We start from the raw sequence: 23,289 nt of genomic DNA, 5'->3' as shown, positions 1-23,289 counted from the left end.
TCAGTCAAATGGTTTAAACAAAATATTCTCTAAAGATTTTGGTCACTCAAGTTTTTACTGAATTTCATGATGTCTCAACTTTACATTGCCCCAAAGAAATGTATGTAGCATTTTAGCATAAGTAACTCAACAAAGTCAACACACCAACCTATCAGAAAACTACTGCTATCTTTCACTTTCAATAGGCCTCTTAAAAAAACAGAAAGCTTCTACCAATATGCAGTGATGAATAGCAGCATGGAAATTCATGAACTTGAAATAACACTCCCTATTATCTAGGTAGAAAGTGAACGTACAATTTAAAATGAATATGACATCTCTCTCAGGAGCAGAGAATCAATCCCATTACTCATTTTCACCTATAACTGAAATGTTCATTTTCAGCCCAGAAATGCTGAAATGACCTGTCAGACACACACCGCCAAATGGCAAACGCCAAGATTCATCCAGGCAATCAATCAGGTGCCACGGGGACTTTGCTTAGGAAGATGGATTTCACAAACACACACCAATCAATTTCTTTAGAATTTCCATACATCCTTAGCACAGTAATAATTCATGTGAGGGAACTGGTTGCTAGACCATGATTAAAAGGCCATGTTGGAAAAAGAAAAAAAAGGCCATATTGCCTTTTGGTTGGAAATCTTTCAGATGTATCCAGATTCATGTGACAACCATTTGTCAAAGGAAACTTGGATCATTAGTAACTTGGCTACCAACGCAAAGGGTTCTTCTGAAGCAAAGACACAAGGGGCAAGGAACTGAAATCATAGCAGAAGACCCTATAGACGAGCAAACAAGTAGCAAAAGTCTCCACCCAAAGACTAAGAAAGTGAATAAACAACCTGTGCTGGTTATGGTGAGTAGTTTGATCTAAACCAGGGAGATAAACCAGTTGAAGGAAAGAATCCCCCCAAATCAAATTTCTTCAACATTGTAGGACAGGATTTTCCCAACATATTCCTTTGAACAAGCAAGTACTGACTCAGTGAGCACAGTATCTGGTATCAAAAGGAAAAATAGTCTCTTAACAGCTTAATTGTTGGGCCTGGCAGGCATGGGACTTCACATGGCCAACAAAAGAACATGAACCCGGACATCCTGATTCTAAGAATTAAGCATTTCTTTGCATGTCAATTTTCTTTAACTGGTCATCACAGCCTAAAATAGCTGGCCCATATCCTTCATGATGAACAGAACTGTTTTCTGTCCAAAGACTTCTCTGTTTCCCTCCTCCACCACACACACCAGTAGTGAGCCCTTTCAAGTCCCATCTGTGTTCAGCAGGAAAGCCTTTTGTACACATGGGATGACACATAGTGTTCTAACGTACTGAACATATTGTGGAACTTAAACAGAAAAAAAGATTGTAAAATTCCAAATATTTACAGTGATTCCTTGGGAGAAGGAAAAAACAGGCCCAAGAAATGGTAGAAAGACAATCCAGGAAGAGTAGAATGATTTTATCAAAGTATCTATCAAATCTAGATAAACAATAAAAAGGCAGTTGCCACCAGGCCTGCTATTACATGTATTCTGGCCCAGTGGACAGAGCAGTACATGGGGTCCTAGATTTGGCTCTGCCTGAAAGCCAGGTGATCTTGTACAAATCACATCAACTTCCTGAGCTTCCATGGCTCCTTCAGTAGAAAATAAAACCTAATATGGGCTGCATTTTTTCACAGCACTTGGAGGATAAAGTAAAATGATGTATGTGGAAACATCCTGTGAGGTATTATTACACATCCAGGAAGACAAAGTCTGTCTATTAGCATGCCACTGGATGTGCCTAGAGTGTTGGACAGAACTTCTAGAAAGGTTAAAATGCCCTTATGACCACCATTTTGGATTTTTGCCTCCTCACTGTACTTTCTGAACTTCTGCTTGACAATTCCTTACACCAGTCCAAATCGCTGGGCTGCTGGTAGCCAGCTGGCATCATATATAGCACAAAATGCCACATTCTCCTTGCTCTGTGTTCTTGAGCCTGCCCACCACGCCTCCCCAAGCATTCAGTTCAAACACCGCTCACTTGTGTGCCCTACAGAAGTCACACATGCACATTCACAATGCAGACACTGTAAAAAAATTTGTGGAAAAGATAAAAAATATTTAAGTGTCAAGCATCCTTGATGTATGCCAGTGGCCGTCTATCAATCATTGGCCTTAAATCTTCCCCAGCAAAACACAGCTCCTGATCAACTTAATATTCATTAAAAAGAAAAAACACTCTGGGACACCTGGGTGACTCAGTGGTTGAGCATCTGCCTTCGGCTCACGTCATGATCCCAAGGTCCTGGGATCAAGTCCCACATCAGACTCCCCAAAGGGACCTGATTCTCCCTCTCCCTGTGTCTCTGCCTCTCTCCATGTCTCTCATGAATAAATAAATAAAATCTTTTCTAAAAAAAGAAAACACTAAAATCATCACAGAACTGATCACTAATAATTCACATGCAACTCTTAAGAAAACGTACATGTATCTTCCAAAATGAGAAAACTCTAATTCCCCTTGTGGCCCCCTGGACCTTACAGACCTGAACAGGAAATAGAACTTGGAAGCTTGATGGGGAAGAGGCCAGAGCCTCAGCAGCACGGTCTTCACACGCTAAGGTGGGGTATGGAGGGAGGGCCCATCAGTCTACTCTCTTCAGCAAGTCTCTGCCCCTTCCCAATTCCAATCATCAGAGAAAATGCACTGCTCTTAGGAAATGGAACCATTTTCAAATATCCATTTGGGACAGGGAGGGGACAGTTGTGAATGAAGAGGTTCAAGAGGACATGACCAATGCAGAAGTTAAAGCGAATGCACTCATCTCCTCTTCCAGTCCTGGGTTTCAGTTGAACACGAACATTTACCCACAAAACATTGCAGTCTTGTTTTGAGGAAACATACCAAATCCAGTAAGCTGCCTTGACAGTGACCCGTACTCTCCTGCTCTCTGTTAAGTACACCCATACCCAGAATCCCCGCTGAAGGCCCTTAATTTATGAAGAGGTATAAAACCTCCAGCTAGGAATGCCAACCACTCAGTTTGCTGGTGCTTCCTCAGCATGCCACTCTGCTTATCCTAGTTACTGCCTCTGTAGTTCTCTGAAAGGTAAGCTGCATGTAGAAAATACGGCCTCCTCTTTTCATAGCACAAAGAAGAAAGGAAAAAGACATCATCTGACATATCTTTATTAGGAGTGCTTAACAATAACAGGCTCCTAGCTATTCTCTAAATTGAATAATGTATTAAACAGTAAAGAATATGTCCTGCAAGAAAATCTAGATTTCAAAGCATGAGCACAGAAATGGAAAAACTCTGACATCAACACATAAATTGGGCACAGACCTCAACTCTTAATAAGGACAGTATTTTTTAACTTAAGTTACAATCACTCTATATTAGATTTTCAATGTCTCCAGATTGCCATTTTTAATTACTCTTTTGCTCCTCACTAATCGTACGTAATTTCAGGTAACTTTTGTACTCTCAAATATAATAAAAGTATTTTTTAAATGCCTAGATTATATAAATACAATACATTCTATTTATATTACATAAATGACCAAATTTCTTTAAAAACCCTGTATTCAGTTGGTGATAATCCAGATGCACACCAGAACAAAAGACTTAGCCCACAATGGAATCCGAATGCACTAAGAATGAAATCTATTAGCCCAATGGGACCCTAACAGTCCCATTTGCAAAATAGCTTTTCTTTGCCTCAATTCATTCCGAAGTATATAAGGAGTAAAACAAAAATACCACAACCTGACTCATCCCAACAAAAAGAGGGGTTGAGGGAGACTGGGATTCTCTTTTGCAAAAAGCATAGGAAGATTAATTATTTCTGGGTAAAAACATACTGAAGAACAGAACAGTAAAATTAGGGAACAGTTCAGTGATTTTTCAGGGGGTGAGTATGGGTGGGGAGGGCTGATTACAAACACACAAAGGGGACTTTTGGGAGTGATGGCACTGTTCTAGGTCTTGACTGTAGCAGTGATTATATAAATGTTGCAACTGTCAGAATTCATAAAGGGTAACCTAAAGAGGCTAGGTTTTACTGTATAAAAATTATATTGCCAGGAGCCTGCCTTTTAAAGATGGCTATAATGTCCATGTCCACTAAATTATGAAGTGTAACATTCAAGTATACAGTTCTCAATGTTCTAGATGTAATTAGGAAAAAACTTACCAGTAAATGATTCAAGTTCAGCCTTCAGTGTTTTATATAATTATTACATATTTACAAGTATTATATAAAGTGGCTCAAAACATAAACTAAAATTATCAGATGTATTTTGCACCATTACTTGAATATAGATATATAGAAAACTGTAGTGTTTTACTCTTAAAAATGGACATTTCAATATCTATTAGATGTTAATTATGTTTTGAAGGGTTAAATTTACTACTAAATTTTACCTTTTCCATATTATAAGTAAACTGAGGAATAGAAAAGGTCATTAGATTCATTTGAGTCCCTCAGAACCACTATGAAATGTATTCTGTGTTTTTAATTGATTTCAGAGATTTTCAAGTCTTAAGAGTTACAGGAGACTGGCTGCTTTTGAAATAAGAATGTTTCAGTAATTCAACTGAAAAATAGAAGATTGAATGTAAAATGGATCCTAAGATTATGCTTTAACACCTTACATTCTCCCTCTTCTTGAGTATATGCAGAAATATAGATTTTTCTGCAGAAAAAATAAAAGGCAAAGAAGAAGTGTCATAGTCAGAGAACACATACTTTTTTACAATACTTACGGCAGAAACCTTTCTTTACACATGTTCACTTAAGTAACAAATATCTTTTTGCCACATATAATAGCCACTGTGAGTTCAGAAACTTAAAAGTAAAAATTCCCAATGGCATGTCCCTGAAAATACTAAAAGTCTAGTAAGGCAAAAATCTTACCTCCAAAGGGCTGTGTACTACACCAAAGCACAAAGCTGTTCTAAAAAGCTAGTAAAATTGAGTCAACCTGGTTTTCCTAAATAGAAATTCACTCAAACCCAAATTTTTTTTTACAAAAAATATTATTCCCTTGACTTAATTTTAGGCTTCCGAAATGAATCAGGCACGAATGGTAACACAAAGGGACAAGAGAAGAGCAGCTGGGTTCCTCTTCAGCAAATAAAACGGACCAGATCTTAGATCTTGCTCAGTTCACCCAGGACAGAAGCAAATCTGTTTTTTATATCACTGAGCAGTGGCACTTAATACATTTAAAACACCGGTCACCTGCTTGACCTTCCCAGGCCCACAAAACTCAGGCATGAAGTCCTCGTTCAACTTTCCCACGCTCATCATTTCACCCTTTTTCGGGAAATCCATAGGGGGAAAGAAGAAAGAAAGAAAAGAAAGAAAAAGAAAAGAAAAGAAAAAAGGAAAGAAAAGGGAAGAAAAGGAAAAGGAAAAGAAAAGGAAAAGAAAAAGAAAAGAAAAGAAAAAGAAGAGAAAGAAAGAAAAAATCTAGAGTTTTCTTTCAAAAAGACACGTATCAATCCGGAGTTTACAGGCACAAACTAATTAACTAAATTAACTTGCCAGCGTCTTGAGTGAAAATACTTAGAGCGTGAAATTTCTGTTTCCTATAGTTTTCAAGACAAGTGGTTTCGGGCGGAGGCGGGGGTCTGTTATTGTTCTCAACGTTGCTGCTTTCGCATCCCGGGCTTTCAAACAGAAGAGCAGACAAGTCACACCTCGAGCCGGCCGAGGGGCCCTTACCTTGCAGGTGCACGGCGGCCAGGGGTCTCCGTCGCGCGGGCACGGGCCTCTCCCGGGGCAGCCGCCCGCCGCGGGCCCCGCGGCCCCAGGGCCGGAGAGCGCGCCCACCGCGCGGCGCGGAGCTGGAGCGGAGCTGGAGCGGAGCTGGATCGCCGCCCGCCGCCCGCCGCCCGCCGCCGCGGTCCCCCTCCGCGCTCCCGCCGCCCCCTCCCACCCACCGCAAGTTTCCCCGGCGGTCCCCGCCCCCTCGGCGCTCTCGGCTGCCTGGCAGCAGGGGCGCGAACCGGGTTTCAACAGGTCCAGGAGCCGGAGACGCTGCAAAGATCACCAACGACTTAACGAGGAGCCTCTCCTCCCTTTTAAAGACCCGGGGGCGGGGGAGAAAGCCTCCAAGAGCCCACGTGACCACCGGGCCGGCTGCCCAGAAATCTCGGGAGGACGCGGACTCCCCGTGTCTCGCCATCCACACTCACCTGGGCGGACGGAGAAGCCCCGGGGAGCGAGGCACTCGAGGCGCCCTTCCCGCCGTCTTGGGTTTGGGAGGTCGGGGGCGGGGCCTGAGAATGCGCATTTCCAACCAGGTTCAGGACGCAGCCCAAACGGATGCTGCCCGGTGGGGGGGCCACACTTTGAAGATTCACGTCCCTAGACCGTGACCCACGTGGGTCTGACAGTGGATGCTTCGGGGTCACTTAAATACAGAAGTCTGACTTTTTTTTTTTTTAAGATTTTATTTATTCATGAGAGATCTCAGAGAGAGAGAGAGGCAGAGACGCAGGCAGAGGGAGAAGCAGGCTCCTTGCAGGGAGCCTGATGTGGGACTCGATCCCGGGACCCCAGGATCACGCCCTGAGCGGAAGGCAGAGGCTCAACCACGGAAGGTGCCCCCAGAAATCTGACTCTTAAGAATCCAGTGGTGAAACTAGAGAGGTTTTGGGTTTTCTCAGTCCCGGGTCCAAGGGCAGGTTCGTGCCCCTGGAGAGGCCAAGCCACGAGGCCGTGGAGGTAGATGGCGGGTGCGGGTTCTGAGCGGCCGGCTGGGGAGGCCTTTCGCCTTAGAGCAAGGAGCCCAGGAACCTCCTCTCTCACCGCTGCCAAAAGAGGCAGCTGGGGGGACATCTGCCTCTGCCGCTGGCGGCGCCCCTCTTCCCTCCGCAGGGCCTCCGTGGAGCTCCCTGCAGGCCTGAGCCCCCTGGTGGCAGCTCCAGTCCCCCAGGTCTGCGGAGTCCTCAAGCTCTCCTCGCCCACCCTGCAGCACAGTCCACAGCCTGAGGACTTTCCCTAGTCATTAAGAAGCACCTGGCGTTAGGGCAGCCACTGGCGGCGAAAATCCAACGGTAAGTTACATATGTCCCATAAGCCATTCTGAGACCCCAGTGCCACATTTGTGTCTAATTAATCATCAAACTATCCATACACGTGGCATAAGGGACGTGGTTCTTGATCTGGTTGTGACTCCAGATCTCTGATAAAAGAAGACCAAGAGGGCATCTGGAGGGAAACTTACAATGCCTGCCTCAAGTGTTGGGGTTTAGCCAAAAATGGCCCAAGCCGACTCTGGTGTGCTCTGGGTTTAGGAGAGTGAGGTCCACAGGTAGTGAAAGCAGGCTCCAAATGTGGAGAGCCACCCACTTTATAAACAGTGGATAGATACAATCTCTACTCCCCCACGCCCTCAATTTTCATTAAAGCAGGGACTCCTGGATTCTCTCAGGTTGTAAGGCAGGGTTTCCTGATCCTGGAGGCAGAGAAGTTAGTTTGAACAGGAGGGTGTGCAGCTGACCAGCTTCACCTGTGTAAGACTATAGAGACAAGATGCTTTGCCAATCTCGGCTGTCCTTGTTCCCTCTCTCGGGTGTCCCTGAAAAAGTACCCAGTGCCCACAGGCTCCTTCCTCCTTTGCACCGAAGAAAATTTTAAGCGATGGTTTTAAAATATCAGTTCTATTTGGAAGTACTTGCTTGTTAACAAGATACATCTGGACGAGAAATTATTATGAAGGAACTTCAGTCTTGAGCCACTAGGCAGGCCAAGATAATGTGAGGGTGAAGAAAGCTGACAAATGTCAAGTATCTACATTGTGCCAGGGAGTGTGCAAAGTGCTTGCACCACATCCCATTTAATCGACATGGGAGCTCTGTGAACTGGTAATGTTAACCCTCCTCAGATGAGGAAACTGTGGCTCGCAGAGCTTATATCAACTACCTAGAGCCACACATAGTAAGGAAGGAGCCAGTAGCAGCAAGGCTTTCTTTGACAGCTACCACTTATTAGGCATTTAGCCATGCCCTACTTGTCTGCATGTTATCTCATTTTATATGCAATAGGTCTAGGAGGGAAATTCTATTATTAAGTATCCCCATTTTACCATTGAAAAAATGGCCAGTCTGTGGCTAAAACTTGAAACCAGGTAGAAGCCCAAGACTCTGTTCTCCTCCATACCAGGACTTCAATCAATTGGAAATGAAGATGGCTTGAATCAGGACACTAGATCTCCCAAGGACGAGCCCTGCCTCAAAATCCCAGAGCTCTGTGCTCTCTGTGACTCTGCCTTCAGGAGGCGTTCCACTCATGGGAACAGCATGTTCTCTTTTTAAAGACCCTCAAACACCCACAGAAGTGGTTTGTTACACAAGGAAACCTCACTGCAGGAAATATTAAACAAAGAGAATGAATGGTGGTGAGTACGTTTCCTTCTGACTCATCCTGTGGATGGAGAAAGATAATGGGACCTTAGGGATGGAAGCTTTGCCTGTTTCTTTTTATTAAAGATTTTATTTATTTATTCATGAGAGGATACATAGAGAGAGAGGCAGAGACAGAGGCAGAGGGAGAAGCAGGCTTCTCCCAGGGAGCCTGATGTGAGACTCACCCAGACATTCCTACTTTGCCTGGTTTAATGCAATGAGTAGAGAAGGTGATTATTCCAAAACTAAGAAGGGATTTTTGAGACAGTTAATACCAATGAATAGACTGAAAAGCATTCTGAAACCTAGTATTAAGGACCATGCCTCTATTAGAAGATCCCAATCTCATATCCACCTCACTCGTGACCTCCCTAAAGAAGCACCTACATGGTATGACATCAAAAGGCCTTCCTCTTCCCAAATATTCTATAACAGGGATTAAAGTCCTCCCCATTCAGTCATCAGTTGGGATTGAAGCATTGGATTGTTAAAGTTCAATCATGTTACCTATAATGAGTAATATTAATTTACTAGCATTTATGATTACACTAATGAGATGAGCTTGCAAGATGAGCTAAGTGCCACCTGGGAAAGAAAGCAAAGGAGGTTGGCATAGGACAGGTCCATTCTGCTGTAGGAGGAAAGAAAGGCTCTCCATCTGGGTGCACCTTCCTTAATTTTTCAGTCCGCCCCTTTTCTGTCTAGTGGAGTCTTACCCAACCCAAAGCCTAGGTGAAGACTGAGATAGCCCAGTGGCATGTGCACACTGCACCCCACATACAGCATTTACCCTGCCTGTCCACACCCTCTGCACCGTGTATGGTATACATCTCGTATCTCTAGCTTCCCTCACTGAAGGATAGCACCCATAGGACCCACCTAGTTCCACCCAGGCATTCAACAAGTACCTGTGGAAGGCTCCAACTTGGAAAGATCAGAAGGAAAGGGGAAAGATTTCTGGTGGTAAAGAACCTACTAAAAGGCAAAACAAAACTTTGTTGAAGGCAAGAAAGCAAAAACTGATGAGGAGGGGAGATAGGATGGCTTTGGATTGGTGCTCTTTCTCTTCTGAGCCTGAGGCCAAGAGGGAGGACTTAAGTCCTGGGATGCTCTTAACTGCTCCAGAGGATAATAGGATCAGGCTCTTTCTTCATGATGTGTAAGTATAAATTGGTCTGTTTTCAGAGGATCTGAGAGATGTAACCCTAAACGTACGCAATTACTAAGAGAAAAGAGAAAGATCGGTTGCACCTGCCACCGTACCTCTATTTGGAGGTGATGAATTGGAAGGTGGAATTACTAATGAGATGTGCCAGGCTATTTCAGCTGCCCATGAATAGGGTTTATAAGATAAATTTTGGTATTTGAAAATTGAATTTGGGTAGAGCTTTTTAGGATCATGTCTTTTGTGGAAAAAAAAATGAACATAACATTTATGTACCTTTCCAACACAGGCATTACAGGAGGCAGGCTTCCCAAGACTGGCTCATTCTTATTTACTGTAATCCTCATAGCTTCCCTTTGGCTGTCCCTGCTTTATGGTTGGGGAAACAGAGCCTTAGAGAGATGAAGTTTCTTTTGCAAGGTCACCCATGTGCATGTGGCAGAGTGAAAGCGCCAGCCCTATCTGTGAATCCCCTGGTTTCTCCTCTGTTATAACTGTGATGTTTGTCTTACTTGTGTAAACTGAGGCGTATTTGTCCTGTACAGCCTGGGTATTGCTGAATGAAATCTTGTCAAGTTCTTGTCCAGGCATGACCATCCATGTGCACATCTATATAACTTTATTCTTTACTGACCTGGGTTTGACTGGAACGCTTGGTAAGGTGGCCAAGGACATAAGCAGCAAGGTAGACCTAACCTGGTATCTAAGTACCCAGACTACAGAACAAGGTTACTCTGACCTGCAGTTGAAATGAACCAGTTGGGCAACTAGCATGTATAGACAACTCCTTATAACTCACGCTCAACTGTCTCAGTGTTGGTCTTTGACATTTGCAAACATACAGGTAAATAAGCTTTTGTTCTAGCTACTGCTCCTTGAAAGCACTTAAATTCCACACAAATCTCTTGCATAATTTGTTCCTAATTTCTATCCATTTGAAATCAAACAACACGAAGAATATATGTTCCTGTCCTGAGCTCCAACTCTGATTGAAGCAATTCTCTCTTGACTACCAAAGAAACTCACCCCCAGAGGTCACTGGCAGGAATGTGAACACCCTGTTGAGAAAGAAAATGTTAAAGAACTATTAGAAATGGTGGTAAATTGTAATATACAATTTCACAAATGACTCCAATGCAATTCTGGAAATGCAGCTTCTTTACTTCTTCTGGCACTGAATAAAATAATATTAATAACAGGTCAGACAGTGTAATAGTCCCAGATATGAGGTCAGAAAGAAAATCGGGTATATAGACAGAAATGGCTTACGAGGCCACAGATTCTAATAAGACTGTCTGCTTCCATGGAGTTGAAAATTCAAAAAAATTGAAGTTTTTTCTACTTCTCAAAATGTATTTGACATTTTCAAGTTCTTTGTTCGTATCATGGAAAGTTACTAGAAATGTCTCATATTGCCAAATAACACTCTATTGATGTACACTGCATTAATGGCCTTCATAAGAATATAGACCCCATCTCTTGTGAACAGAGAGAGGGTGGTTCCTTCACATATGTCATTGCTTGATCTGATGAGTCTGACCAGAGAGAGGAATGGTCTTTTCCATGATTCAATCTCCCCTGTTGCTGGGAATTACAGCCAGGAAATAAACTTCTCCAAGCTGTGTATATAGCTCCTGAGAGGTCGCCAATGTTGTCCAATGTACTAGTATCCCTGCAGTCTCCCCTCTTTTGTCTTCTTTTTATGTCTGTACTTTTTTTTTCTGTCTGTCCAGGCAGTTTGCTCACTAATCTTTTCTTCCTGGTTCTGCCCACCTCAGGCCAGATGCTTCCTCCACCTGCTCCCATCTACCATCTTCTTCCATCCAACAGCCACAAGTTACAAAGAGAATTCTTATTCTAGGGTGACATTGGCTTTTACAATTAACACAGCATGCACATGGCCATGTCATACTTTGTTTTCACACCAACTCTTTGATAGTGATTTGATCCCCATTTTGCACATAAGGAAACTTAAGGGAGTTCATTAGATTTACACTTAGAGGAATCCTAGTCATCTGATGCATTTTGTAGATCCATACCTGCCTCTCTGAAGGAATTCATTTCCTGTATTCCTAGCACTGGGGGTGAGGGGTGTGGGTGTGGGGGGTGGTCTCTGAGCAGCTGCCATGTTGCTACTGCTACTATCTTTGGGCTTGTGTCGCTTGACCCAACCCCTTCCCCTTGCCCTTCCCATTTTATCTCAATCTGAAATACAATTCAAGGGAGAAAGTCATTGACAACTTTTCTGAAGGAGAGAGAATACATGCGAGGGGTGGGGGAGAAAACCCTAAGTAGGCTCCACGCTCAGTGTGGGGCTCGATCTGATGACCCTGAGATCATGACCTGAGCCAAAATCAACAGTCAGATGCTTAAACGACTGAGCCACCGAGGCGTCCCTCATTGACAACTTCTTTAGTTATTTTTGCTTTAAAGTTATTCTGACACTCGATATTACATTTATTCTTTCATAAAACACTCTTCTTTGGAACTACTTCTTGCCCTCCTGCATTTATCTCTTTGTGAGAATGCCCTCTCAATGCTGAAAAACAGTAATGCCTGAAGTGCTTACCTAAGACACAGGAGAACATGAAGGTGTTTTCTCAGATGAAGAGGAGAGGAGGAGATGACATTCAATGAGCAACTGCTTGTAAACACTTTATCCGCACTTAATCCTTTATCTGCATTTAGTCCTCAAAACAATCTCACAAGGGAGGCACTATTTATGTGCTCACCTAGCCATGAGAAGACTAAGGCTCAGAAAGCTGAAGTAATTTGCCCCGTATCACCCAACAAGTAAGAGCAGAGGGTCCCTACCAGCTGTTTCACAGCAATACCCATTCTCTGTAAAACCCCCTCCCGAAGGCTTGGGGGGAAGGCCAATGCCTAAGAAATGACCTACAGTACCTGCTACAAAGGATCAGAGACAAGTGAATGGGAGAGATGGAGAGTTTTGTGACATTCAGAGAATTTCTTGCACGTTTGGGATCCTCTTAGAAATCAACCCTCAGACTCATTTCTTGAGCTGACTAAATTTTAGACATGGAAGGTACCCATCTCCCAGGCGGGCCTCTCTGAATTTTGCAGTTACCCAGGCCCATACTTGTGTGTGCCACTCAGCATCCATCATTCTTCCCCTCTGGCTCCTAGAAGCTACTCAGGACTTCTACAGAGAAAATGGAGAACTCACAGGCACCACAGCAGTCAGGCCAGAAGAGCCCACAGCAAGATGGAGCCTAGGCTTGGAGTCTGACCTGGGTTTTCAGCACCCAGCCACCTAGCAGATGTACACCCTTGAACACTCTTCTGGCCTCTTTGGACTTCTGTAAAATAAGAAGAGCACAAGAATGTACTGCATGAGATGGTTGTGAAGATGAGCTATAACCTGCCTGACACCTGGCAGATTCTTGGTACAGGATGGCTTTAGAAAAACCCAGCAGTCCTTGGAACAATAGGGCTTCATAGGTGTAGAAGGCCTAGGAGGAGGCAAAGGAGGAGGCTTGGGGGAGGGGATTTTGTGGTTAGAGAGGTTGGGGCTCCTAGAATGGGGGAAGGAGTACAGAATTAAATGCCCTATCTGAAGTTCATCTTAGCCATAGAGCTCTGCATACATCTCTTCAGGCAGGCCCAATTGTGAAGTGAGTCAGAAAAGATCCACTGACATAAAACCCAATTGTAAGACTGATTTAAAGCAGTTTTATTCCACATTCCTGGATCATGAGGCACCTTAGTCACTTGTTTAAAATATAGATTCCCAGGCCTCTCCTCCCAGGCAGACTCTGAACTAGGAGCTCTGGGGCAGGTCCTTGAAATGCACATTTTCCACAACCCATTGGGTGATTTTTATCATCAGGGCAATTAGGAAAACATTGCTGTGAAATGTTCAAACTGCTTAGATGTCCACTATATAATAGAATCTGTGTAAGGGGTGAGTTATCACCCCTGTGTTACAGGAAAGGTAACTAGGACCCCACAAAACTCAGTAATGTGCCAAAATCTGTTCACACTGGCTCAGGAGAGCCAATTGTTAAATACTCAAGGAATTTGCAATTCATTGTTAAGCCAATCATAGCTTGAAATCTGTCCCAGGGGATGCCTGGGTGGCTCAGTGGTTGAGTGTCTGCCTTGGGCTCAGGACCTGATCCCAGGGTCCTGAGATCAGGTCCCGCATCGGGCTCCCTGCATGGAGCCTGCTTCTCCTCCTGCCTGTGTCTCTGCCTCTCTCTGTGTGTCTCTCATGAATAAATAAATAAATTTTTAAAAAAATTGGTCCCAGTAAGTAGTTACACTACACATTTCTCTTGGCCTTGGCCAGAGAGGAGCTTAAGGGTGCTGTTTCCTTCAGAGCACAGGACATTGATTGATGTGAACACTTCTCAGCTATTTTTGGTTCATGGCTCATTCTAAATACTATATTGTCCTTTTCTATAGGGAATCCGTAAGTACTACATGCAGAACAGGACTGTTTTTTTTTTTTTCTTTAAAGAACAGGTGTACTAGCATACCACCTAGCAAAAGTAATAAGTCTTGCTGTTAGTAACTGAGCCAAGTTTACCTGTGTCCTTACTACTGGTCTCGGTACTTGGGTCCAGACATTTTCTCCTCCTGCAATTAACATCCTTTATCACCTCTAGAACTTCCAGTCCTAGATAGATTTATTAAGGGCTCAAATTCTACAAAGGACCACCTTTGGTTGGTTCAGATTTTCCAGTTAGAGGATCTAAGCTTTGGCTTTACACAACAGGGTCATGTCTCCCTCTAATGGATGGTAAAGAGTAAGACAAGTAAGATTTCTGTTGTTGAATCAGAAGACTGTATAATTAATCTCTATTGTGTATAACGTGTGTCACATGTGTTGAAACAATATGTAGTAATTTATTCAGCTAATTTCCAAGGGCAGCACAAAAATGTCCTTTTGTTTTCATTTACTCACTATTTCATTCTTTCAATATTTATCATTTACTTAAATATGTGTCAGATGTTGAGGTATAAACCTATGAATGGATACCATGCAAAGGCAAAAAAAGAATGAGAAAACTCATGATATGAAAGATTGCCGAGATATATAGTATTGGTTAGAGGTCTCTGGGTGACTCAGGAAGTTAAGCGTCCGCCTTTGGCTTAGGTCATGATCCCAAGGTCCTGGGATTGAGCCCTGCGTCATGCTCCAAGCTCAGTGGGGAGTCTGCTCAAGTATTCTCTTTCTGTATCTGCTCCTCCCCCCACATGCTCTCACTCACTCTCTGGAATAAATAAGTCTTAAAAAAAATAAAATAAGGACCTCCTAGGTGGCTCAGTCGATTAAGTATCTGCCTTTAGCTCAGGTCATGATACCAGCATCCTGGGATCAAGCTCTGCATCCGGCTCCTTGCTCAGTGGGAAGCCTGCTTCTCTCTGCCTCCCACTCTCCCTGCTTGGGCTCTCACTCTGTATGTGTCAAATAAATAAATATCTTTATTTATTTATTATTTTTTAAAATTTTATTTATTTATTCATGAGAGACACACAAAGAGAGAGAGGCAGAGATACAAGCAGAGAGAGAAGCAAGTTCCATGCAGGGAGCCCGACATGGGACTCAATCCCAGGACTCCAGGGTCACACCCTGGGCCGAAGGCAGATGCTCAACCGCTCAACGCCACCCAGGTATCCCTATATCTTTTTTAAAAGAATATAAAAAATACCTGGGTGGCGCAGCGGTTTGGCGCCCGCCTTTGGCCCAGGGCGCGATCCTGGAGACCCGGGATCGAATCCCACGTCAGGCTCCCGGTGCATGGAGCCTGCTTCTCCCTCTGCCTGTGTCTCTGCCTCTCTCTCTCTGTGTGACTATCATAAATAAATAAAAATTAAAAAAAAAATTAAAAAAAAAGAATATAAAAAATAAAATAATTTAAAAATAAAAATAAATAAATAATAAAAGAATTTAAAAATAAAATGCTAAAAAATATCATTTGTTTAAAAGGAAAAATAAAGAATACACATACACAAGTCACATAAAATATCTCCAGAAATAAAAAAAAATAACAAAAACAACAAACTATTAACGCTAAATGGTTTCCTCCTAGAAAGAGAAGAATATCTGCAAAACAGAGGTAAGAGAAAGTTTTCACTATATTCCTTTTATGTTTTTTAATTTATTTTTTAATTTAAATTCAATTTGCCAACATACAGTATAATACCCAGTGCTCATCCCATCAAGTGCCCTCCTCTTTTTATATTTTTAATTGTGAACCATGTTGATATAGGAAAGACATTAGGGTTCGAAGCCAACAACCAAGGAAGAATTCTTGAAATAACCTTAGTGCAAAAAGGAGGTTTTATTAAAGTACGGAGACAGATCTGTGGGCAGAAGGAGCTGCACTTCCTGCCCAGGAGTGGCTCATTATATTCAGTATATACTTTCAAGTTGAGAGGAGATCAGAGAAGACCACAAGTCTCTAAGGAATTTTGGAAGCAAAGTTTCCAGGACCTTGAGGGGGCTAGCTATTGTTAGGAAAGTGTTATTTATTACTGTCTAATAAAACCTGGGTCGTGAGACCTTTCAGATGTATATTAGTGGGTGGGTCATATGTTTGGGGGATGATTGCCAACATGTATCATGTGGGGTAGAGATAAAGGAGTTTCTTTTTTTTTAAAGATTTTATGTATTCATTCATGAGAGACACACAGAGAGAGGCAGAGACATAGAGAGAGAAGCAGGCTCCAAGCAGGGAGCCTGATGTGGGACTCGATCCCAGGCCTCCTGGATCATGCCCTGGGCTGAATGCAGGGGCTCAACGGCTGAGCCACCTAGGCATCTCGAGATAAAGGAATTCCTAAAGGAATTTTTATAGGTTAAAGGAGACTTACAGAATCCTGGGGGTCAGCCAAGATGGCCTTTTGCCCTTAGCAAAGTATTCACATCCAGGCAGCTGAGTTCCTAGAGAAATGTCATTCTGTCTATTTCAAGGACTTGTCGATGGGCTGTAGATAGTAAGGAAATTTAATAATTTTTCCTCTGCCTTAGTTTCCCACATCACATGTGAAGGTATTTCCTAATCAAAAATAAACATTGGAAATTAGTAAAGCAGAAGTGAATGAGGCAGGGCCTGAGTTCAGTTACTTGGGAGGAAATTTATATACACATAGAATAACTGTGTATAGAAGCATGCAGAGTGCTAGTGAGCACCAGAAGAAGCACTTAATCTAACTGGGTGGGGAGAGGACCTGGAGGCAGGAAAGTTCCTTAGGAGGTCAGGTCAGGGAGGACCTTCTATGCCAAGCTAAAGAGCTTTCATCTTATTCTGTAGGCAACAAGCCACTCAAAGACTTTAACAGGAAAGGGACAAGTAGATTCCATTTTAAAGGATCATTCCTGAAAGGAGAGCCCAAAATGGTGAAGGAGTAGGGGACCTTAGTTTTGTCTGGTCGCAGGAATTCAACTAGATAGCTATCAAATCATTCTGAGCGCCTGTGAACTCAACCAGAGATCAAAGAATAGCTGCAACTCTACAAATAGAAAAGCCACTTGGAGAAGTGAATGCAAGGTGATCTATGGGAAGATAAACCTCAGGGGGAGAGAGCCTCTGTCAGCTGGCTACCAGAAAGTGACAGAGTGGTGGAGCGCAAAATCTGAACTTTCAGAAGTCAACTCTGGTAAGGGACTCCCTGCCTGAATGGTGCTCAGGTGATGAAGGGGGAGTGGAATCCTAGGTGTGCCAGTGTAGTGTCAGGATCCTCAGGGTTGCAGGAAGACCCGGGGTGCCTGAGTCCAGCAGAGTTCCCAGGCATCAGAGCGGGGAAACCAGCTGCAGTCCAGGAGTGGGGTCTCAGCTCAGGAGTTGCCATAAACCACGAATAGCAGCACCATCGGGTGAGTGCCCGAGCATGTCACAGGAGTTTCCAGGATTTGGAGACTCGAATCCGGTCTCATGCCTGAGACAGAAAGGTTGGTCCCAGGCTGGGTGAGCACAGAATGTGGAGGGAGACCAGGCAGACAGGAAGGATTGACTGCTTTTCCCTGAGGGTGCACTGAGGAGTGAGGCCCCGAGCTTTTGTCTCTGAGACTGGAGATTGGGAGGCTGCCATTTTCATCTTCATCCTCTAAAGCTAGGCAGAAAGCCTTCAGAGAACAAAAGCCATGAAGAGCAATCTGGAGCAGATTCGTTAGCCCAGTCCCAAGGCAAGAGCAGTGTGATTCCATCCCATCCCCGGCAAAGACACAGGAGAATCAAGGCAACAGGCTCCTCCCCCAGAAGATCAACAAGAACATGGGCTAAGACCAAGTTTCCCCATTATTGAGAACTGCAAAACTCCAGCAGCAGGGGAATATGGCACATAGGATTCATGGTTTTTCTCCCACAATTCTTTAGTCTTTCAATTTTAATTTTTTCTCTTTCCTTTTTCAACCAATTTATTTTATCAACTCATTTTTTTAAGATTTTATTTATTCATGAGAGACACAGAGAGGGAGACGAAGACACACAGGCAAAGGGAGAAGCAGGCTGCATGCAGGGAGCCCGATATGGGACTCGATCCTGGGTCTCCAGGATCACACCCTGAGCCAAAGGCAGACACTCACCTGCTGAGCCACCCAGGTGTCCTCAACTCATTTTCTAAGTCTTTTAATTTTCAGTTTTACAGTTACATTCTATCCTTTCATTGTATTTAATTTTATTTTTTGTACATCTATGTTTTTCTTTATAATTTTGGGATCGAGTTTTCTAACAAATGGACCAAAATACACACAGAATCCAGGGTATTGCTCTGTTCTGTTCACCTGTCTGATTATATTCTTGTTTCTCTGGGGTCATTGTTGCCATTTTAGTATTTTGTTCACTCATTCATCTATCCTTCTCTGTACAGAATGACAAAACAGAAAAAAACACAAAAAAGAGAACAAGAGGCAGTACTGATGGCCAGAGACCTAATCAGTATGGACATAAGTAAGATGTCAGAACCAGAGTTCAGAATAATGATTATAAAGATACTAGCTAGGCTTGGAAAAAGCATAGAAGACACTAGAGAATCCCTTTCTAGAGAAATTAGAAGAACTAAAATCAAGTCAAAATCAAAAAGGCTATTAATGAGACACAGTAAAATGGAGACTGACTGCTAGGATAAATGAGGCAGAAGAGAAATTTAGTGATATAGAAGACTAAATGATGGAGAATAAAGAAGTCACAGAAAAAGAGAGATAAACAGCTACTGGATCACAAGGAGATAATATGAGAGATAAGTGGTAACATAAAGAATAATTATGGATCCAGGAATCCATAATTATTAGAATCCCTTAGAATAATTGGGATCCCAGAAGAAAAGGAAAGATGGGGAGGTGGGTGATAGAAGGTATATTGGAGCAAATTATAGTGGACAAGTTCCCTAATCTGGGGAAGGAAACAGGCAGTCAAGTCCAGGAGGCACAGAGAACCCCCCTAAAAATCAATAAAAATAGGTAAACACCTCAACATATAATAGTGAAACTTGCAAATCTCAGAGACAAAGAGAAAATCATGAAAGCTGCTAAAGACAAGAGGTCTGCAACCTACAGGAGAAGAAACATTAGACTAGCTGCAGATCTATCCGCAGAGACCTGGCAGGGCAGAAAGGACTGATGTGATATATTCAGGGTGCTAAATGAGAAAAAATATGCAGCCAAGAATACTTTATCCAGTAAGAATGTCATTCAAAATAGAAGGAGAGATAGAAAGCTTCCAGGACAAACAGAAACTAGAAGAATTTATGATCACTAAACCAGCCCTGCAAGAAATAGTAAAGGGGGTCTTTAAGCAAAGAGAGAGACCAAAAGTAATATAGAAAGGAACAGAGACAAAATACAGCAACAGTGATTTTACAGGTAATATAGTGGCACTAAATTCATATCTTTCAATAGTTACTCTGAATATAAATGGGCTAAATGCCCCAATCAAAAGACATGGGGTATTATGTTAGATAAAAAAGCAAGACCCATTGATATGCTGTCTGCAAGAGACTCATTTAAGACCCAAAGACACTTCCAGATTGAAAGTGAGGTGATGGAAAACCATTTATCATGCTAATGGACATCAAAAGAAAGTTGGATAGCAATCCTTCTATCAGGCAAATTAGCTAAGTTAAAGGGTCTATCCAACAAGAAGATCTAACAATTGTAAATATTTATGCCCCTAACATGGGAGCAGCCAATTATATAAGGCAATAGCAAAATTAAAGAAACACATTGATAATAATACAATAATAGTAGGAGACTTTAACACCCCACTCACTGCAATGGACAGATCATCTAAGCAGAATATCAAGAGGGCAACAAGGGCTTTGAATGACACAATGACACACTGGACCACATGGACTTCACAGATATAGTCAGAGCATGCCATTCTAAAGCAACAGACTACACATTCTTCTTGAGTGCACATGGAACGTTCTCCAGAATAGATCATACACTGGTCACCAATCAGGTCTCAACTGGTACCAAAAGATTGGTGGATCATTCTCTACATATTTTCAGACCACAATGCTTTGAAACTGGAACTCAGTCACAATAGGAAATTTGGAAAGAACTCAAATTTATGGAGGCTAAAGAGCATCCTACTAAAGAATGAATAGTTCAACCAGGAAATTAAAGAAGAATTTTTAAAAATTCATAGAAACAAATGAAAATGAAAACACAACTGTTCAAAACTTTTGGGAGCAGCAAAGATGATAGTAAGAGGGAAGTATATAGCAACACAAGCCTTTCTCAAGAAATAAGAAAGGCCTCAAATACACAACCTAATCTTACACCTACAGGAGCTGTAGAAAGAACCGCAAAGAAAGCCTAAACCCAGCAGAGTAAGGGGATTAATAAAGATTAGAGCAGGAATCAATGAATTAGAAACCAAAAGAATAGTAGAACAGATCAGCAAAACTAGGAGCTGGTTGTTTGAAATAATTAATAAGATTAATAAACTCCTGGCCAGACTTATCAAAAAGAAATGAGAAAGGAGGTATCCCTGGGTGGCACAGCAGTTTGGCGCCTGCCTTTGGCCCAGGGCGCGATCCTGGAGACCCAGGATCGAATCCCATATCGGGCTCCCGGTGCATGGAGCCTGCTTCTCCCTCTGCCTGTGTGTCTCTGCCTCTCTCTCTCTGTGACTATCATAAAATAAAAATAAAATTAAAAAAAAAAAAAACGAAAAAAAAAAAAGAAATGAGAAAGGACCCAAATAAAATCATGAATGAAAGAGGAGAGATCACAACCAACACAGAAGAAATACAATTATAAGAACACAATATAAGAGCAACTATATGCCAACAAATTAGGCAATCTGGAAGAAATGGATGCATTCCTAGAGATGTATAAACTACCAAAACTGAAACAGAAAGAAATAGAAAACCTGAACAGACCCATAACCAACAAGGAAATTGAAGCAATAATCAAAAATCTCCTAACAAACAAAGAGTCCAGGGCCAGACAGCTTTCCAGGGGAATTCTGCCAAACATTTAAAGAATTAATACCTATTCTTCTGAAGCTGTTTCAAAAAATAGAAATGGAATGAAAACTTCCAAACTCTTTCTATGAGGCCAGTATTACCTTGGTCCTCAAACCAAAGACCCACCAAAAAGGAGAATTATAGACCAATATCCCTGATGAACAAAGATGTCAAAATTCCCACCAAGATACTAGCCAATAGGATCCAACAGTACATTTGAAAGGATTATTCATTACGACCAAATGGGATTTATTCCTGGGCTGCAAGGGTGGTTCAACATCTGCAAACTAATCATTGTGATACACTACATAAATAAAAGAAAGGACAATAACCATATGATCCGCTCAATAGATGCAGAAAAAGCATTTGACAAAGTACGATATCTTTTCTTGATTAAAACTCTTCACAGCGTAGGGAGAGAGGAAACATACCTCAATATCATAAAAGCCATATATGAAAAGCCCACAGCAAATATCATTCTCAATGGGGAAAAACTGAGAATTTTTCCCCTAAGATCAGGAACATGGACCACTGCTGTTCAACATAGTACTATAAGTCCTAGCCTCAGCAATCATACAACAAAAAGAAATAAAAGTCAGCAAAGAAGAAGTCAAACTCTCTCTCTTTGCAGATGACATGATACTCTATATGGAAGAAAAAAAAAAAAGAGAGATAACTAGGAATAAACCCAACCAAAAAGGTAAAAGATCTGTATCCTGAAAACTATAGAATTTCTTATGAAAAAAAATGAAGAGGACATAAAGAAATGGAAAAACATTCCATGCTCATGGATTGGAAGAGCAAACATTGTGAAAATGTCTATATTACCCAGAGCAATCTACATATTCAGTGTAGATTCAATCTTTATCAAAATATGCTCAACATTTTTCATAGAAGTTGGAACAAATAATCCTAAAATATGTATGGAACCAGAAAAGACCCTGAATAGCCAAAGAAATGTTGAAAAGGAAAACCAAAGCTGGTGGCACTGTGGAGGCCGAGGAAAATGAAGGCCATCCCACCTAGCATTAGCACAAATACAGCCATCTTAGGCCCTTGTGAATAAGAGCTGAACTTTAGGGGAAAAACTGCAGAATGTCCTCGGCAGGGAATCCCATATCAGAAAGACAACAGAGCCCACGCCCATGGTAGAAAGCCCCATATTAGAATGAGAACAGAGCTCAATGCCCTTGAAAGCCCCATATCAGAATGTAAACAGAACTTGAGGAATTCCTCCACCCCTTCTGAAAATCCCCTAGACGAGCCTATAAAAAACCCAGCTGTAACCCACTTTGGGGTCCAGGTTCCTGCTCCACTGTGTTGGGTATACTTGGACCCAAGCTCGAGCTTGCTAATAAACCCTCATGCGCTTGCATCGGTGTTGGCTCCTTGGTGGTTTCTCGGATTCGCAATCTTGGGCACAACAGGCACCACAATTCCAGATGTCAAGCTCTATTACAAAGCTGTAATCATCAAGACATTACAGTACTGGCACAGAAACAGACACACAGATTAATGGAACAGAATAGAGAACCCAGAAAAGGACCCTTCTTAACTCTATGGTCAATTAACCTTCGACAAAGCAGGAAAGAATACCCAGAGGAAAAAAAGACAGCCTCTTCAACAAATAGTGTTGGGAGAATGGGACAGCCACGTGCAGAAAAATGAAACTGGGCCATTTCCTTACACCACACACAAAACCAGACTCAAAATGGATGAAAGACCTAAATGTGAGACAGGAATCCATCAAAATCCTAGAGGAGAACCAAGGCAGCAACGTTGCTCTGTGACCTTGACCAAATCAACTTCTTGCTAGACACGTCTCCAAAGGCAAGGTAAACAAAGGAAAATGAACTACTGGGACTTCATTAAGACAAGAAGCTTTTGCACAGCAAAGGAAAAAGTCAACAAAACCAAAAGATAACCTACAGAATGAGAGAAGATATTTGCAAATGTCGTATCAGATAAAGGGCTAGTATCCAAAATGTATAAAGAACTTATCTAACTCAACACCCAAATAACAAATAATCCAATCAAGAAATGGGCAGAGGACATGAGCAGTCCTCAGGAACAGCAATACTCACAATAGCCAAATTATGGAAAGAGCCCACATGTCCATCGAAAGATGAATGGATAAAGAAGATGTGATTATATGTGTGTGTGTGTGTACACAGGAATACTACTTAGCTATCAAAAAAATGAAATCTTGCCATTTGCAACACCATGAATAGAACTAGAGGATATTACGCTAAGTGAAATAAGTCAATCAGA

General features: G+C 42.2%; 1 protein-coding gene across 1 annotated transcript in view; it reads right to left on the bottom strand.

Moving 5' to 3' along the window:
• ESR2 (estrogen receptor 2) overlaps positions 1 to 5,829 on the bottom strand; it is a 67,414-nt gene extending 61,585 nt beyond the window's left edge. The window contains exon 1 of the mRNA XM_055303885.1: positions 5,725 to 5,829. The gene's annotated coding sequence lies outside the window, so the exon portion shown is untranslated. The remainder of the gene's footprint in view (positions 1 to 5,724) is intronic.
• Positions 5,830 to 23,289: the final 17,460 nt, after the last annotated feature.

The sequence above is a fragment of the Nyctereutes procyonoides genome, unplaced genomic scaffold, assembly GCF_905146905.1.
Source record: "Nyctereutes procyonoides isolate TBG_1078 unplaced genomic scaffold, NYPRO_anot_genome, whole genome shotgun sequence".
NCBI classification, from domain to species: domain Eukaryota; kingdom Metazoa; phylum Chordata; class Mammalia; order Carnivora; family Canidae; genus Nyctereutes; species Nyctereutes procyonoides.
This window is presented reverse-complemented; position numbering and strand designations above follow the sequence as displayed.